The sequence below is a fragment of the Arvicola amphibius genome, chromosome 2, assembly GCF_903992535.2.
Source record: "Arvicola amphibius chromosome 2, mArvAmp1.2, whole genome shotgun sequence".
Lineage (NCBI taxonomy): Eukaryota > Metazoa > Chordata > Mammalia > Rodentia > Cricetidae > Arvicola > Arvicola amphibius.
Window position 1 is genome coordinate 96158156 of NC_052048.2, and position 12393 is coordinate 96170548.

Sequence of the window (12393 nt, forward strand, 5' to 3'; positions counted from 1 at the left end):
GGAGAGTCTTCTGTTTGTCTTGATTTCATTCATTAATAAACAAACTGCCTTGGCCAGCCCTTAGGTGGGTGGAGTAGACAGAACAGGAAGAAGGAAGTGAGGTAGATGGCTCAGTTAGAGGCCACGCCTCTCCTAAGTTAGCCAGACTGCTGTGCCCCTGCTCAGGGAGACAGATGCGATGAAGCTCTAGCCCAAGATGGACGTACGCTAGAAACTTCCCGGTAAGACACCGCTCATGGTGTTACATACATTATTAGATATGGGTTAGGCAAGATGTGAATAAGAGGCTGAAAATAATGGGCCAGGAAGTGTTTAAAAGAATACAGTTTCCGTATAATTATTTCGGGTAAAGCTAGCCGGTGGCCAGGAGCCAGGCAGGATGAAAAGCAGGTCTGCCCGCAGCCCCTCACTACAGGAAGTAATTTATTTATAATCATAGATGACTATAAAGAAAATGTTCATCACTATACTTCCAGGCTCACTTTGCTATGTAAGTACTTCTTTTATCTTTCTAGGGTTTTTTTATTGTCTAGTTTTACATCAAAGATTAGTCATAGGGCTTGTTCATGGATGAAATGCTTCAAACAAAATTTACACTGACTCAGAGATCATATGTGTTACAATATATCTGTATGTCTGTATTTTCACTCCATAAACTTGATGAGTCTTCTGTGTCTGTGGCTTCTATTCAGCCTGTACCAATATCTCTCATTTCAATTACATACGAAAAAAATAAACCTTACTTCCTTAACATCTAACAATATGATTTCTCTAAGAAAAAATACTTTATTATTTACTCAATTGTTTAAATTTATTTTTCTTAACTTTTAATATTTAAATTTCTTCACAACAAAAAGAAAGACTATTCACTATGAATAGTTTACCAACTACAGTGCTTTTTATTTTTAAATTTACTAGTGTTTTATCTGCTTGTATGACTTTATATCAGAAGAGAGTATCAGATCCCACTGTAGATGGCTGTGACCCACCTTGTGGTTGATGGGAATTGAACTCAGGACCTCTGGAAGAGCAGCCAGTGCTCTTAACCCTAAGCCATCTCTTCAGCCCAAATACAGTGTTTCTTAAACCACCCTAAATTTTCAATAAATGTTAGATGAATGGAGGAAGGATTAAGTCTCAGCTTTTGATGAATTATATAAAGTACTGAAATCATCCAAAATGCTAACCTCACAGATCAATTTAAATATCATATAAAGTCTGAAGAAATCTAAGTGCAAATTAGATAATCTAACAAATTATTGCTTTGTGTATGAAATTATATTAAATGGAATGGAATAATAATAAAATAAACAGCCATAGTTATGATAGTTATGATGTATATGTGTTTGTGTGTGAAAGAAAGAGATAGAGAAAGAGACAGAGACAGAGATGGAGACAGATTGGATTTTATTTATAAAAAAGAAGAAAGCATAAAATTCTATTTGTAAAAGAAAGGATTGAAAGTGGAAATTGGAAACAAATAAAGTCTTTATTGGAGTAACCATTATTATCATCAAGGAATGTTGGATGCAACTAATAACTGGATTTGGAAATAGGCTATATTAGAGGAAGTTGACATAAAACTGTATTTGGAGACATTGGAAACAAGACACCAGAAGGGGAAGAGCTTTCTGGGGCAAAGAACATTAGGAGGAAAATAACCTGTCAGATGGTATGTATCCTTGTGAATGTCCTTGAAGTTCTCTACCCCAGATTATGGAAAGCCACAGAGATAACATGAAAGACTAAAAAGTCTTAAAAAAGATTTTCAAAATTAATTTGAAGTGCAAGTTATTAAATTCAAACTGAGTGAAGCCCTTAGGATTTTTTCAATTGCCAGTCTCAGAAAATCAGGCTCAAACTGGCTTAGAAAGTAAGTGGATTTATTACATCATGGTAAATGGAAAATCCAGAGGCTGCTCTTTCTTCAGGCTTCATTTAATAGAGGAATTACCTTCAATTCTCTAGCATTGCATGTCTCGTGTTGACTTCATGTTCTTAATGTGTTTGATTCCCTTTACTGCACAGCTGCCCTTAACACCTGGGAGAATGCACCTCCTGATTTTACCCAAGCACAGAATTTGCTCTTAATTAGTCCCACATGAACAGTAATAGTGGAGATGTAAATCTCTCCTAGAAATCAGAACAGAGCTGAGTTCATCCCTACATGTAACACTTTGAGAATGGGTTGTTATCTGAAATCTGAAATGATCAGACATCTGAATGCTGTCTGAGCTATTAGAGATAGCTGATCTCGTGAGACATTTCGCAGTTAGCACACTGATAGGAACAGGATGGAGATGTTCAGTGGATACGAAAGTTCAGTGTATAAGTGTAAAAAACAGTACAAATCGGCAGAGCTCATGTACGAGCTGCACAATGTGTATCTGGACTATCAGCACACCTACTAAGATATAGATAGGCAGCAGAGTCCTGGAAAAGGGGACCAGAGAACCTAACTGTACAGTGATTCTAAAATGAGAAGAATCCCTCTGAAATATATAATGAAATAAATAACTTAGGACTTTATTACATGAGACACATCTGCTCCTGGCAGCACCAATCTACTTCAAGAGGATAATGGTTATCGAAGAGGCTCCTTATGGAGTCTGTTAACCCTTCGGGCAAGAACCTGCTCTTGCCTGAACTGCTTGAGTAAACTAGCAGCCTCTGCCAGCAGAAAAATGACTGCCTAAGATGCCTAAAGAAGGTGAAACAGTCCTTCGGGGTGCCTGACTCGTGAAAGAGTCTGCAAGACATTCTGCAGGACAGAGAAGAAAGTGATTGACAAACTGCCAATATAGGAGGAACTATCTTTGAAATTTACTGCTTCATGGAAAAGTCTGCCAGATCCTATGGGCCTGTAGGCTGAAGATGGCTGCTCAAATGGTACAGAAGAACTGTGGGTGACTGTCCAGGAAGGGAGATGTCTCTGTCAACTCTAGAGTTTTGGAAGTTGCTTACAATGTGCTTCCTGTTTACTTAGGTAATATTATATCCTGCTGGTGTCTTTGATGGAATTAAAGAATAAAGTTATAATTATAGTTTTCCTTAGTTATGACAAAAGATAAAGTAGATATAAATATTGTAACTGTAATTCTTGCTTGATACCTGTATTGTATATGTAATTTTACTATGTTAAAGTTAAAACATTCCTTTTTTATTTAAACAGAAAAGGGGAAGTGGTTTGGAAAGTCCTTCTGTATGTGTGTTGTTTTCATTGGTTAATAAAGAAGCTGATTTTGGCCAATGACTTAACAGAATATAACCAGACTGGAAGATTATACATATGTGTGTGTATGTGTATATATATATGTGTGTGTGTGTGTGTGTGCATGTATATGTGTGTATGTATATACATATCTATATCTATCTATCTATCTATCTATATATATATATATATATATATATATATATAGAGAGAGAGAGAGAGAGAGAGAGAGAGTAGGCAAAGCCAGTGAGATGCCATGTAGCCACCTGAGGGAAGAGGTGTGAGCTGTCAACTGGAGCCATGCTGGTAGGCTATGACCTCATGGTGATACACAGATTAATAGAAATGGGTCTTTAAGACAGAAGAGCTAACTAATAATAAACTCAAGCTATTGGCCAAACAATATTTCAAATAATGTAGTTTCTGGGAGATTATTTCATGATCTGGGTAGCCAGGAACGAACAAAAGGCCTATGTGTACATGCTCCTGTGCCTAATAATTTTAGAAGAAATACTCAATCTTCCAAAATCACACTCCTTCTGCAAACCACAGACCTGTATCCAAAAATCAAATTAGTAGGAGGAGGACAAAATTAGACTATGAGCAGCTAAAATATCTATTTCTGGAAAGGAGAATTAACAAAGAAATTTTGATTTTTTTTTCTACTGTGTGTTTTTTGGTAGTCACTGTAAAGATCATGGTCATGGCCCCAGTGCTTTAATCACTGTCCTATCGCTGTGAAGAGACACCATGACCAAGGCTACTTTTATGAAGGAAAGCATTTAACGGGGGGGCTTGCTTACAGTTCCAGAGACTTGGTCCATAATAACCATGGCAGAGAGCATGGCAGCAGACACGTGTCATGTTGGAGGAGTTGATACCTATGTCCTAATTTAAACTGCTGGTGGTAAGAAAGGGGTTGGTATGGGCTTTATTAAACTTTAAAGTCTACCCCAAATGGCATACTTTCTCCAACACGGCCACATCTCTTAATTATTCCAGTCCTTTCACATGGTGCCACTTCCTGGGAACTAAGTGTTCAAATACATTAGTCTATGTGGACCATTTTTACCCACACCACCGCATGCATACACACATTTAAGAATAAATATGCTGGGCTGGAGAGATGGCTCAGTGGTTAAGAGCACTGTCTGCTCTTCCAGAGGTCCTGAGTTCAATTCCCGGCAACCACATGGTGGCTCACAACCATCTGTAATGACGTCTGGTGCCCTCTTCTGGCCTGCCAACATACAGACAGAATATTGTATACATAATAAATAAATAAATATAAAAAAAAACAAAGAATAAATATGCTTAGAATAAACTTTCAGATTCACAGAATAGGACTTCAATGAAGTTAAAGATGAGCACAAACTACACTTATGTTAGTTTTACCTAGGTGCATGTGTATTTGAAATATTATCTACAACCTCCTTGTGACCTTGAACATTAATTAAATTACAACAAACAAATCCTAAAGGAAGTCTTTAGTCTCTTTACTAATAGGTGAGTTCATTTATAATGAGCAAGAACTTGCTAGCTGGGTGTGACTGTAGACTGTAGCAGGAGGCTCAGGTAGGTGCTCTGTCATCTGCTGCCTCATTAGTTTAAATAGAAACTTAATTACAAAATGAAGTGGACAAAAACATCTGCATTGTTGAACAGTAAATGATAGGTCTGCTTGGGATGGATCTCTCTGTTACTTTAGAGCAATTTTTTTGGAATTGTTCTCCAAGGAGGGAAGCACATCAGACTGCCCTAGCCACCAAGACGTGTGATTGGGATTGTTTTGCCAATGTCTACATTCAGCAAGTAATGAAACAAGGTCCTCAGCCAGACAGAATAATCAAGGAAGAAATTCTATTCCATCGCTTTGTTATTAACTTTTTGTTGTTCTGAAACTGAGTCTCCTACAGCCCAGGCTATACAGGAATTCACTTCATGGCTAACAACTTCTTGCTTCTTCCTCTTAAATGCTGGGATTGTAGCCTTGTGCCATTGTGCCATAGGGTTTACACATTTCTAAGAATGGAATCTGGGACCCAGGGAACTCTAGACATGCATTCTCAGTTAAGCTGTGCCCTCAGCTCTTTTATTAACGTCTGGGATTAAAATGGGTCTTTTGAAACATCCCAGATACTTCCCCTTTGGGCCCTCTCCTTTATCTCTGTGTCTGTTTTCTAGTCAACAGAATTGCCATTTATTGCCTTCATCCCCTAATAATGTCATGGACAATCCCATCTTTGATAAAGACACCAATTTAGAACTGCTCTACTGGAAGGAGATTTATAGTGTGAGTAATAAAACTGAATTTGAATTCTCACATGTAGTAATTGATTTCTCTATATATTATCTAACCATTTTCAATGCATCCTAGAATTCAATTGGCTTCATTATTTCAGAATTAGGAAACATTGATGTCAGTCACTGGTCAGAGTACTAGGAGCCTGGTTTGCAATCCCAAAAAGGAATAAACGATATTTATCTTTCTGAACTTGTATTGAGAGAAGTTTTATAAATCTAAGAGTAGCAGTCTGTAGAAAGAAAGTAGGATACACTCCGCTACAGGGGACAAAAATCTTACAAAGAAGAAAATGCAGTCTTTTTGTTGCCTACAGTTATTCTTTTGTTACAAGTAAAAGAAATATGAGGATTCTATGCTTTTTGTGTCTCATTGTCAAAGCAAACTGTGAAAATTTTGTATATATTTCAGGAATTTGTCTTCTTTTCTCTTGCTGCTATATGTACTAAGCCCTTATTGTTTTCTTTTTATGACTTTTAAACATTGAAGTTTCAAGGGGCAGGTGAGATGGCTGAGTAGTTCAGGTGCACTTCTTGTTTCTGGGTTTGCTTCCCAGAAATGAATGACAGCTAACAGCTCATCTATAGCTCCAGTTCCGCAGCTCCTGATGCCTCTTCCTTCCGGCCCCTATAAGCACCAGGGACGTACATGGTACAGATGCATCATGCAAACAAAACACCCAAACACATAAAATCAAAATAAATATCAAAAAAGAACTGAAGTGTCACAGAGTAAGAACTTCAGATTTGTGCATTTCAAATGTGTTTAAACATGATTGTGTTGAGTACATTACTTTTTCTCTGGTTCAATGTGTGCCCTAAGGAGTGTAGAGCTGTCTCCCTGTGTGTCTACACGTTTCTCTGCAGATAATGTCAGGCTCATGGCTGTTTAACTTGTGGTTGCTAAAAGGAACCATGGGTAGTTTCTCTGACTCATGGGGTCATCTAATCATTACTAGCTAGCTATGAGGGATTTAGAAATGTCACTGCACTTGTTTTCCTATTTCAGCTGTTATGACAACCATGCTGCAGTTCAACAGATTGCCTTGGTCTGACCTCTAACACGTAAGTGTCTGAAGACCATTAGTGGACTGATATCTTGAAGTTTCCCCAAGGAAGCTGTTTGGGTTCATCAAATTCATTCAATCTTTTAATATCTATGTTACATAAAATGCATGCTGTTATTTTTTTCAATTCTTTATTCTTGAGTACTTCATACAGGTATATAGTGAAATATAATATTATATAACCCCTACTTCACCCTTCCATTTCTCCCATAACCCTTGCCATATGTCCTCAACCTCATGTTTTTGTTTTGAACACAGTTTTCTTTAATACATTGTTGACCTTTAAAGTTGGTTGAATTCATGCTATTGTGGGTAAGCAACCTCAGCTTCTATTCTTAATTAAATAACAAAACTCAATTCTATTTTTACATAGCTGCTAAGCATTAAATTGGTAGTTCGATGTCACTTTGGCTTTTGAAATGTGGTCAGTCAAGAATACTGAGGCATAGTCTCTCTGTTAATTAACTTTCTATGGCATAAGAAGCAAACAAGGCTCATGAGAGCCATAAACTAGTCAAATTCAGCTTAACATCATGGGTTCAAGTTTACAGTACAAAAAAGTTAGCCCCGCTGAATGTATGAACAAGTCATATTAAACGAGAGTTAAGGGAATGTAGCCTTGTTTTGCTTACTGGGGAGAAATAATTTAGGTATTGAACTAGATGGTGCTCTCAAAGCAGATCTCTGTCTTTTCTATCAAGTGGCCATACTGGCATTACACAACAAACTACAAACATGATTCTAATGATAGATTAATATGTCTAAATGTATGTTTGCACGAGGATCATAATTATGCACAATACATTAGCCATCATCCTATGGAGGACATATGTGACAGTGAAAAAAACCTGCCAATCATCAAACCCACACAGCAAACATGGAAAGACAAGTTAGAAGGCACAGAACAGCATGGTATCCCATGAAGTAAGCATGATGATATATATGATTAACTTTGTATTGTGGCAGGATTTACTTCTAACTTATGTTTGCATTGAAACAAAGCCTAGGTTTCTACCTGTACTCAGAACAAATGTCTGCTTTGTAATATGTATCTATTCATTCAGTTTTCTCCCTCTCGAAAAACATGATGAGCATTCTCACTATAATTTCTTATCCATAATGAGTTTGGATATGGTTTCTGTTCAGTTGTAATCTTGTGGGAATCTGGTCACACAGGGGTTCACATTCTGAGCATCGCCATATTTCATTGTAGAGAATAAAGTGAAAAAATACATCAGAGGTCACACATGGAGTTTAAATGACCTAACAGTAATTAGCATGTGTTGATGATACATTTTTATAAGTAATATGTTACTAATTTAGCTGTTACTCATTTATTTAATAAAATCATGGCCTCCAAATTCCAAATGTTCTATGTGTTAAGATTGTGTTATACTTCTAGAAAATAGAATGAAGCATATTTTGTTAACATATTGTGCACTAAAAATTTTATACGGAAAGTTTATTACCCTTATTTTTATAATAGTAATAATATTGTCGTGTGCATTTACAAGTGTATAAATATTCTTATATTATTTTCTTATATCAATATTTTAAATAATAAGAAAAAATTCTTCAAAAGACAGATATTATGCCCCTAAAACCTTAAATTGAGAAATATTATCTTTATATACTTGAGCCAATTCTTTTCTTGGGGTAATAAGCACACTATTTTGATGGGTGAAGGACTGTATTTAGGAAATAGAAAAGTGTAGACATTTTAAACCTCATTTAAAAATCTCTAGATCCTATCTTGGCTAGACAAAATATTTGCTAATCTAACTCAGCATGCTATTGCTGACATTGCTAATTGGAAAAGCCACGTGGAGGATCGTGTCATCTTTCTACCCTTGTTTCTAACTCGTGGTCTTCCTACAATTTCAGTTTCACACATGCCAGCTTCAGACAAAAGCATTTCTCACTATTATCGACTCCCTCCCAGTAATTTCTCTCCCTTCTCTGATGGAAAATGAAAATAAATCATCGTAAACTAGGATGTTCATCTCCTTTTTAAATTTTAGCAGCTGCTAACATACTAATCAACTGTGATCTCCTCTCTGCTTTGTTTCCCTGGATTCCAGCAGAGTACGCCCTTTTCTAATTATTATGTATATGTAAGTATCATTAAAACGACATAACTAGAACTCTGCATTAGATGACAAAATTCCTTATAGAGCTATTATTATATCGCTCTATTTATTTTCATTGCACATGTATGATTGTTTTTTCTGACTCTGCTGCCCCTACCAAAAGAAAAAAAAATAAAACAAAAAGGTTATTTTTCTCCAGTTTATTTATTTTTTATTAAAAATTGCCATCTCCTCCCCTCCTCCTCCCCCTTCCCTCCCCTCCCCTCCACCCATACCCCTACTCCCTCGCTCTCCAGGCCAAAGAGCCATCAGGGTTCTCTACACTATGTTGAGTCCAAGGTCCTCCCAACTCCCTCCAGGTCCAGGAAGGTGAGCAACCAAACTGACAAGGCTCACACAGAGCTTGTACATGTCGTAGAGACCAAGCCCATTGCCATTGTCCTTGGCTCCTCGGTCAGCCTCCACCATCAGCCATGGGGGGAGGGGGATTGGGCGAGAAAAGTGTGAAGTGGAGGATGGGAAGAGCTTGGGGGAATAGGATGGTTGGGATATAGGAAGGGTGGATATGGGAACAAGGAATTATATATCTTACTTAAGGGAGCCATTCTAGGGTTGGCAGAGACTTGACTCTAGAGGGGTTCCCAGGTGTCCAGGAAGACACCCCCAGCTAGGTCCTTGGGCAGCTGAGGAGAGGGTGCCAGAAATGTCCAGATCCTATTGCCATACTCATGAATATCTTGCATATCACCATAGAACCTTCACCTGGCATTGGATGGAGAAAATGACAGAGCCCCACATAGGAGCACCAGACTGAGCTCCCAAGGTCCCGATGAGGAGCAAAAGGAGGGAGATCATGAGCAAGGAAGTCAGGACCATGAGGAGTGCGTTTACCCATTGAGACGGTGGGACAGATCTAACGGGAGACCACCAAGTCCAGTTGGAATGGAACTGATGGAACAGGGGACCAAACTGGGCTCTCTGAATGTGGCTGACGGTGGAGGAGGACTGAGAAACCAAGGACAACAGCAATGAATGTGAACTCTACAGCATGGACAGGCTCACTGTGAGCCTTAACCTTCACCTGGCGATGGATGGAGATAGAGACAGAGCCCCACATTGGAGCACCAGACTGAGCTCCCAATGTTCTGATGAGGAGCAGAAGGAGAGAGATCATGAGAAAGAAAGTCAGAACCATGAGGGATGCGTTCACCCACTGAGACGGCAGGACAGAACTAATGGGAGACCACCAAGTCCACTTCGAATGGGACTGATGGAACATGCGACCAAATCGGACTCTCACAAAAAGGTTATTTTATACCAGGTTACTGGAAAATACCGTAAGTTACAAATAACACACCCAAAGTGTAATACAATCTTTGGAACAAGAATGAAACTAACTTACCTAGATTTTGATGTCCAATCATTAATCAGCTTATTTACAAAGTAATTATTTACAGAGGAAGTTATTCTGTGAGTGAGGGCTAATCAAAAACTTGCCTCTGAGAATAAATTGATTTCTATTCTCTAAACCTTATATTGACTGAACAAACATTCACTGGTAAAATAGAAACCATCTATAATTTTACATATAGGGAAACATCTTACTGCCAAGAACTGCTTTTCTTAAATAGTTGTTTTAAATTATCACGTCATAGATTCACCATAATACACACGTGACATGGGAAAATAAAGAATGCTTAGAATTTTTCCATGGCTCTCCCTACACAGATGGTCAGTTAAGTGGTTCACAAGATTTATCTATCTTCTGATGCTTCACAAAAGTACTCAGTGTGAACACTCCCAAAACAAGATGCAGAGTCTACCATGTTGCTGACATGCATCTTCCTACATCATTTCACTCTGTTCCATAAGAAATGGACTCTTAGGAATTTGTAAACAAGTGCATTGCTTTTGTTCAAAGTGAATTATTAATAGTTGGTTTTATTTGGTGGGGAGATGTGGTGTTCATGGATTATCTGTATGCATCCATGCTTGTGAGTACAACTTTGTGTGCAGGTCTATGTGTGCACAGCATTTTGGAAGGGGTCAGCGTGTCAACTCTGGTGTTGTTTTTCAGGACCCTTCTTTCTTTTAGTTTGAGATAAAGTTTCTAATAGGCTTTTGACTTTACCATCTAAACCACTGTTCTCAACCTTCCTAGTGCTGTGACATTTTAATAAAGTTCCCCATGTTGTGGTCAACCATAACCATAAAAGTATTTCATTCCTACTGTTATGAATTATAATGTAAATATCTTATACGTAACCTACAGAGGGGTTGTGACTCCCAAGTTGAGAACATCTGATAGAGACAAAACTACCCATTTTGTGAACTTCTTAGGATGTACCTGTCTCTGCCTCCTGCCCCATAATGCTGGAATTATCAGTGCATATATCTGGAGTTTTGCATGAATTTTAGGGTTCCAAGTAGAGGTCCCCATGCCTGCAAGAATTTATCAGCTAAAACTTTCCCCATCCCAAATACTGATATCTTAATGTTTGAAAATGATATAAATTTTATTGGAGTTTAAGTAAAAAAATACAGTTTAAATTAACAAATGCAAAAATCCTAAGCATGCACAAATATTCCATAAAGTTGACAATTTCCAGCTCGTTGTCTTTGGAATTATTGCAGCCAATTCATTTTCAGAAGGGAGATGACAATTTCACTCCGCTTATTAATTTATAAATCTAAGAGTTTTTTGCTTCATTTATTGAGGATTTATATAAACTTTCTTGTCTGTATTTTATTTCTCCTTGCTAGCAATCTACCTGTTAAAAGTATACCTGTAGCTATGTCAACATGGGTATGCCATTCATCTATCTCCATCCCTCCCTCCCTCCCTCCCTCCCTGCCTCCCTCCCTCCCTGCCTCCCTCCCTCCATCCATCCACCCATCCATTCATCTATCCATCTACATTTCTACCATATCCCTCTATATATTTAATCTATCTATCTATCTATCTATCTATCTATCTAGAATATATATTGTATAACATATATATGTCGAATATACAGATAGAATGTAGATATAGAGAGAATATACAGATATCTGTATATATAGAATATATATTGTATAACATATATATATATATAGAATATACAGATAGATAGAATGTATATAGATAGACAAATATAGATGGATCCAAACATGTACACACATCTATTTAATTCCACACTGCATACACACACACACACACACACACACACACACACACACGTTGTCATCATCACCATCATCATCATGATAACTTTCAGATTATACAGTATTAATATCTTTATAACCCCAAATATAAATGTTCTCCTGTGAACATTTTATCTTATTCTTAGTCTCCGAGCTATATACAACTTCTCAGGGATGTCTTCATCTAATTGTGTGAAGATAATCTTGCTGAAAACGACCAGCCATGGTCAAGATGAATCCTGTTTCATCCAGAAGCACAGTACTGTAAGATGAACCCACTAAGCATACTTGCCTTTGTTTTTCTTTTATACATTTTAAAGCAAAACTATCTATTATTAAGTTATTAGTAAATAAGTAAATCTTAAGTCTTATGAGTAAGCCTCATAGCTGGATGCAGAAAGAAAAGAAAATGGCCAGTAAAATTGTATGCACTGAGAAAGATCACTTTCTTCATTGTGAATGTACTCAGCATTGAGAAAGAAATCAATAGCTTCCCAAGTGAAACAGCAGAAAATTATTTATAAACATCAGAACAATCAAT